Source organism: Bidens hawaiensis, unplaced genomic scaffold (assembly GCF_021521415.1).
Source record: "Bidens hawaiensis isolate Kalapana, Puna unplaced genomic scaffold, B.hawaiensis_p1.1 tig00023637_1, whole genome shotgun sequence".
NCBI classification, from domain to species: Eukaryota; Viridiplantae; Streptophyta; class Magnoliopsida; order Asterales; family Asteraceae; genus Bidens; species Bidens hawaiensis.
The window spans coordinates 208,756-216,186 of NW_027493710.1; the positions used below are offsets into that span (position 1 = coordinate 208,756).

The window sequence follows — 7,431 nt, forward strand, 5'->3', positions numbered from 1 at the left end:
AAGTTCTGGAGGCAACCTAGGTTTTGTGAAGTGTATGCAGCAAAGGAAATTGAAATCGAAAGAATGCATTTCCAGTTCTTTAGGGTCGGCCGGTAAAAGACCAGTGTTATATGTTGGTGCATGTTTTGTAACAGATGATCTTTTGTGTTTATTAGAATTGAGAGCAACGGTCAAAGGGGAGTATGTTGGTGCATTTTGTGACCGTCGCTATGCAATTCTGATCAGCGGAAACGAAGTACGAAGTTAGAACAACTTCACCATAGGCGAAGTTATAACAACTTCGCCATAGGTGAAGTTGTAACAACTTCTGCCATAGGCGAAGTTAGAACAACTTCGCCATAGGCGAAGTTATAACAACTTCGCCATAGGCGAAGTTATAACAACTTCGCCTACTGGCCCAAGCCCAAGCCCGCGAAGTTGTTTTGTCTATATATATATGTGTCTTGTTTAGGTTTGAGTATCCAGAAAGTCAGAGTGTTTTGTGATCAGTTTATTTATCTAGAGAGAAACCGAGAGGGAGAGTCGTGTGGGACGGCCCGAGGTAGAGCTCACCTCGGGTCGGCCGTCATGTGTTTGGTATGTAATGTGTTTCGGTTATTATATAAAAGATCTGCAGATGATGAAGAAATTGATTATGAAGAAGATGTTAGTAGTGATGGAGAAGATGAGGATGAAGGAAACAGTGATGTGGATGAAAAGGTTAAGAGTAAAAAGAAGACACATTCTCCATGGGACTTTTCGTCTTACACTGAGTCCGTTGCGGAGGAGCACGCGCGCAGAAGCACAACTTCTATTGATGAGAAAATCTCTAAGCTCGTTCAACAGCGAAGTCACGCGGAAGCCATACGAGAAAAAGATGATGTGGATGAGGATGAGGATGAGTCGTCGGATTCTGAGCCGGACCGTCAGGAGGATTTTATACCGGAAGAAGACGATGAGATTCCTACCACGGCAGGCGGTGGAGATAAAAAATCTTTCTTTGCGAAGGCAGATGGTGTTTCATTTCATGCAAAGAGCTTCATGGATCTTCACCTTTCGAGGCCTTTGCTTCGAGCCTATGAAGCTTTGGGATACACCAAACCAACACCCATTCAGGCAGCGTGTATACCTTTAGCTCTTACCGGGCGTGATATATGTGGTAGTGCAATTACAGGATCTGGGAAGACAACTGCGTTTGCTTTGCCGACATTAGAGAGATTGTTGTTTCGGTCCAAACAACCTGCAATAAGGGTCCTCATTCTTACTCCTACAAGAGAGTTGGCAGTTCAGATTGATAGCATGATCAAAAAACTCTCACAGTTTGTTACAGACATCAGATCTTGTCTTATTCTCGGTGGGCTTCCATTGAAGGCTCAAGAAGCAGCGTTGAGATCCTTGCCAGATATTGTAGTGGCCACCCCGGGACGTATAATTGATCATTTACGCAATTCTATGTCAGTAGATTTGGATAATCTTGCAGTTCTAATCCTTGATGAGGTAGATCGTCTTCTTGAATTTGGATTTGAAGCCAAGATTCGTGAATTGGTGAGACTTTGCCCTAAAAATAGACAGACTATGCTGTTTTCAGCTACTATGACTGAGCAAGTTGATGAGCATATTAAATTATTACTCAACAAACCATTGCGTCTCTCTGCTGATCCCACGACAAAGCGTCCATCAACTTTAACAGAGGAGGTTGTTAGAATAAGGAGGGCTCGAGAAGGAAATCAAGAGGTTGTTCTTCTTGCATTGTGTTCTAAGACATTTACATCCAAAGTGATTATATTCAGCGGAACAAAACAAGCAGCACATAGGTTGAAGATTTTGTTTGGCTTAGCTGGTTTTAAAGCTGCTGAGCTTCATGGAAATCTCACACAGGCACAGCGTTTAGATGCCTTGGAACTATTCAGAAGGCAGGAAGCTGATTTTCTGATAGTTACTAATGTTGCTGCTCGTGGGCTTGATATTATTGGAGTCCAAACGGTTATCAACTATGAGTGCCCACGTGACCTTACTAGCTATGTGCATCGAGTGGGACGTACTGCTAGAGCTGGTAGAGAAGGTTATGCTGTTACTTTTGTCACCGATAACGATCGGTCTCTTCTAAAAGCTATTGTAAAAATAGCTGGTTCAAAGCTCAAGAGTCGTATTGTTGCAGAGCAATCAATAACCAAATGGAGCCAAATCATAGAGCAAATGGAGGATCAAGTAGCAACAATTATTAGAGAAGAGAGGGAAGAAATAGCTCTAAGAATGGCTGAAATGGAAGCAGACAAGGCAGAAAATATGATTACGCACAGAGATGAAATATTTGCTCGTCCTAAGAGGACTTGGTTTGTTACAGAGAAGGAGAAAAAACTTGTTGCTAATGCTGGAAAGGAAACCGAGAAAGGATCTAAAAAGAAGGTGATGAGTGCTGAAGAAGCTGAAGAGCGTAAGAAGAAAGAAAAGAAAAAGAGAGAGCATGAGAGAAATCTTCCTCGAAAGAAAAGGAGGAGACTTGAAGCATCTAGGGAGATGCTAGAAGACGAAGCAGAAAATGAGGGGAACAATAGAAATAAGAGAGAGAAACCGAGAGGGAGAGTCGTGTGGGACGGCCCGAGGTAGAGCTCACCTCGGGTCGGCCGTCATTTGTTTTCGTGTTTGGTATGTAATGTGTTTCGGTTATTATATAAAAGATCTGCAGATGTGTTTATCCCATTCGTGTGTTTGTAATGTGTGTTTGAATGTGTGTAATCGTGTTCTTCGTCTTCTACACCATTAAACGAGTCTAGGAGGATTCCGCACTCCTAGACCTCGTGCGGATCTCGTATCGCTCAGTGACGCCCCGCGGGAACCTACAAGTGGTATCAGAGCCTTAGGCTCTTATGCTATGGTTCGAGATCTGTGTTTTGGTGTTTCTGGCACGTTTCTGATGCGTTTTTGGCCGAACAGCCGCCGCAGGCGAAGTTATGGGGTTCAGGCGTAGTTGTCGCTTAAATTTTAGGGTTTAGGCGAAATTATCAGTCAGGCGAAGTTATGGACAGGAGAAGTTATGGACAGGCGAAGTTGACTTTTAGGCGAAGTTGACTTTTAGGCGAAGTTAAAAAAAAAATAAAAAAAATTAAAAAAATAAAATTGTTTGGAGTTTTCGTCTGTATGGCCAGGTGTACACGATTATTGTGAGACCGAAGACGTTGTTCCGTCAACGAGTGAAACTTGTTATCTCTTGGTCTTATGTGTGAACAAATACGTGTCAACTCTGGATATGGAGTTGAGGTTGTGAATGGGATATTGATTGAAACTGGATATTGACACATATTTGGGTGTTTGTGAGCAAATGAAATAGTTGTTGTTCGAGGTTGACCAACTAAAGAAAGTCAAATTGAACTGAAGGTTTTCGTCATTACTGGATTGCGGTCAGAGCATATTATTTATGTTATTTTCAAGGCGTTCGAGAATTGGATCCTGAAACGTGATGCTTATTTATTAAAGTGAAAATCCTGGAACAAGTTGGATTTAATCGGGAATTAAAGTGTTTATGTTCTTGATCGTTATCCCTGGTGATTGAAGATGCTTCGGATTAATTAATGGTCATGTGTGTTAGATTCTGTCAAGGTGGTTTTGTGATGTAATTGATCACTTGATGTTGAGTAGTTGAAGATTAAACCTTATCGTATGCCGACGTGTTGGTGAAGTTGTGGAGGGAGCCCAACTTCACGTGTTGGTGAAGTTAGAAGAACTTCACATGTTGGTGAAGTCAGAAGGACTCACGTGATTGGTTGAGATGATCAATTAGGCACGGGGATGCATGCATTTCAAAGACCTCAATCTATATAGTCGGAGAAGCTTACACTGAAGGGGAGATCTGATATGGAAGACGCTGGGTGATTGGTAGATTTGTGAAGCTACAAGACAGTTTCAGACACGGCTGGTTGAAGAGCAAACAGAAGATCATCAGTTAAGAGGGAGTCTGTTGGTGCATGTTTTGTAACAGATGATCTTTTGTGTATGTTAGAATTGAGAGCAACGGTCAAAGGGGAGTCTGTTGGTGCATTTTGTGACCGTCGCTATGCAATTCTGATCAGCGGAAACGAAGTACGAAGTTAGAACAACTTCACCATAGGCGAAGTTATAACAACTTCGCTATAGGCGAAGTTGTAACAACTTCTGCCATAGGCGAAGTTAGAACAACTTCGCCATAGGCGAAGTTATAACAACTTCGCCTACTGGCCCAAGCCCAAGCCCGCGAAGTTGTTTTGTCTATATATATATGTGTCTTGTTTAGGTTTGAGTATCCAGAGTGTCAGAGTGTTTTGTGATCAGTTTATTTGTCTAGAGAGAAACCGAGAGGGAGAGTCGTGTGGGACGGCCCGAGGTAGAGCTCACCTCGGGTCGGCCGTCATTTGTTTTCGTGTTTGGTATGTAATGTGTTTCGTTATTATATAAAAGATCTGCAGATGTGTGTATCCCATTTGTGTGTTTGTAATGTGTGTTTGTATGTGTGTAATCGTGTTCTTCGTCTTCTACACCATTAAACAAGTCTAGGAGGATTTCGCACTCCTAGACCTCGTGCGGATCTCGTATCGATCAGCGACGCCCCGCGGGAACCTACAGTGTATTTTACCGGAGAAAATGGATAAAGTGATCGGGTTTTTGGGTTTTGTAATTTGGTAATGGGTTTGATCGAATTGTGTAAATATTACCTTCTTCCTTATACAACGCTTCGTGCGGTCTTAAAATGAATAATTGCGACAAGTTCTAAATCATACGAAACATATGACTCACTCAAAGCTTCCGAAAAAATATCTATATGGCATGAGGTTTATCTCACAGTAAAGGAGGAATTGGGTGTTAGCGCCATATTTTGCATAAATTTATTCTCAATTATTACAAAACTTCTTCTTACTTTTTCACTTTTATGTAATGATTGGTTATTTGCAAAAAATTTCCTTGGTTTTCTCTTTAGGTTTTAGAGTAATCTTTGTTTGCTGCAAAAATATTTGTTGTTTTAAATAATTTTTATAATTAATTGGACAATCAATTGGTCAAATAATCCCCCTCCCCACACTTGAATCTCACATTGTCCTTAATGTGGCAAGATTCATGATAAAAATTCTAATTGAGTATTATTGGTTAAAATTGAGAGTTACTTCCCTACGGGTCAACGAAATTTCGACAGAGCGTCCCCTGTTTTTCGTCTTTTTTCCTGTTTTTGTACCTGTATAATCTAAAACAGCAAACATCCACAAACAACCAAGCATAAACTGCTGAAAATTGGGTATGGAATCATCCATCCCTTGCCCTATCGGGCTAAATTAGTACCTAGCATAATGTCTTTGGCACCCACGGCCATAAAAATATCCAAACCAACATAAAAACAAACAAACAAGTACGTTGGAAAGTAAATTGTTTAAACACATATAATAATTTCATAAAATACTACCAACCCATGCCCGTGCCCGACCTACCAGTGCCGCCAGTCATCAGTTACCCGTGACCGGGTCAAATGGTCCCCACTGCCTGTCCATGCGATAGCCCAAACGATCAATCTCTCGCCTCATCTCTACATATTCGGCTGCTCGATGTGCATCTGAGGCAGCCATCTGCTCTGTAATCCTGTTAAATGAGGCGGTAGTGTTAACTGAGAATTGATCAATAAGTCCATATATACCCTCGAAAGAGTATCGGCTATCGTGTGACGAACTGGGGCCGGCCCCTGATGAAGATGGGCCTCCTCTCTGACGATAAGTTTGGCGGCGTCTCTGTCTGGGTGGTGATGTCCTTCTCTCATGCACATCCTGTATCATCATCTCAGCTGGGTTTTCCGGATCCCAAACTTGGTTGTTCTTGTCACAAAATCTCCACACACCCGGGCTGATTTGCTGAATCATCTGCATGCTTTCACAGTAATCAAGGTTGAGACCTATCGGGTCTGGGCTTGGAGTTCCTTCTGTGTCTGCACCATAAGCCCTGTAGAGATTGTAGATCCACGAACCACCGAAGATCGGGGTATTTCCTCGGGCACTTGCATTTGTCATGAAAAGTTTGCAGAATAGCATCGTGATATTGCATGGTAGTTCGTTTTTCATGCAGTACAATGCCCAAAGATCCCTCAGGTTGACAACCCCTTCACTCTGTCCTCGAGCTGTGACGGTGTGACTCAGCAAACGGTGGATGTACCTCATGAGCGAGTCACGCAGTGCTGCGCTTTTTGAAACGCTCGGTCTATACTCTGTTGTTCCATAACTCAACTGTTCCCAAGTTTCTTCCCTTATGGCACCTGTTTCAGCTTCATCATCATCACCTTCATCTGTAAATGTTCTTTTAGCCTCGAACCAGATGTCTGTGTCGGTTTCCTCGGTCGTGTAAATTCCTAGATCAACTCCTAGTTGGGTGACAGAAGTTTTATGCCATATACCCCCACATCGGAACTCGATTGCCTCGTTATCCCACACGTCAAAATTTTTCTTCTTTATATTGAACGAGGCCAGGAATTCCTTTGTAAGTTCCGTCACTGATTCCCCTGTTTGGCCCAAAACCCGTCTCCAAGGTCCTCTCACAATGTTCTGATAATGGTCCCATTGGTTGACGTGTCTTAGAGTTTCTTCACACGCATGGAAGTTGGCTTCTGGATACCTGTTGTTGAGATAAGTTAATCTCGTGTTTTCCTGTCGGTCCTTTGTCTTGCGGTTTCCGAAGACTAGGCATGCATGAACTTCTTCTCCATACTCGGCCATCTGCAATTTACACCCAAATCAGTCAAAATTCGTGAAAAATTTTCAAATTGCTGAAACAGAGAGCAAAGCACGGCGGCGTGCTTTCAGAAGCACCGCCCCGTGCTGCTGCTTCTGGTCCAGTTTCCTTTGATGCTTGACTTTTGGTTGACCACGACTCGTGTTGTTTTGGGCACGGCTCGTGTTTCTAATATTGATTTCTAACTTACATGGACTCGAACCCTCGTTTCTAACCGGTTATATCAACTAGGTTTAATGGTGTGTCGGGTATTTATGCTAATACCCAACTAGGTTTATATCAACTAGGATTTTTGTTGAGTGTAACGATTTCTCGGTTGAGAAAGTTAAGTTTGGAAGTCACATCCTTATGGTGGCCATCCACAACATGGAAGTTCTCGAACCTAAGCAGGTCGACTTTGTTAATTAACTCGACTACTCGAGCCTCGGTTTGCATGTTGCTCTCAACTTGATCTCTTACGATGCATTGAAGTCTCATGACTTCCTCCACAAGGTAGGAGGATTCATGTTGTTTCCCCTTTTTCACCGGCCTCCATTCAACCTGTTTTCCTTCCATTTAGGTATTTTGTGTTTGGTGTGAATGGATGCATGCATTATATAGAGACTGGAAAGTTGAACACGGCCTCGTGCTTTCAAAAGCACGGCCCCGTGCTGCTAGAGGAATAAATGTTTCCGAGTAAGAGAATTGTACGGAGTCAGCGCGTATCATGCTGAAGAT

At 42.6% G+C, this 7,431-nt stretch overlaps 1 pseudogene; it reads left to right on the top strand.

The window, feature by feature from the left end:
• Positions 1–567: 567 nt before the first annotated feature.
• Positions 568–2,586, top strand: LOC143567787 (DEAD-box ATP-dependent RNA helicase 28 pseudogene; annotated as a pseudogene).
• Positions 2,587–7,431: the final 4,845 nt, after the last annotated feature.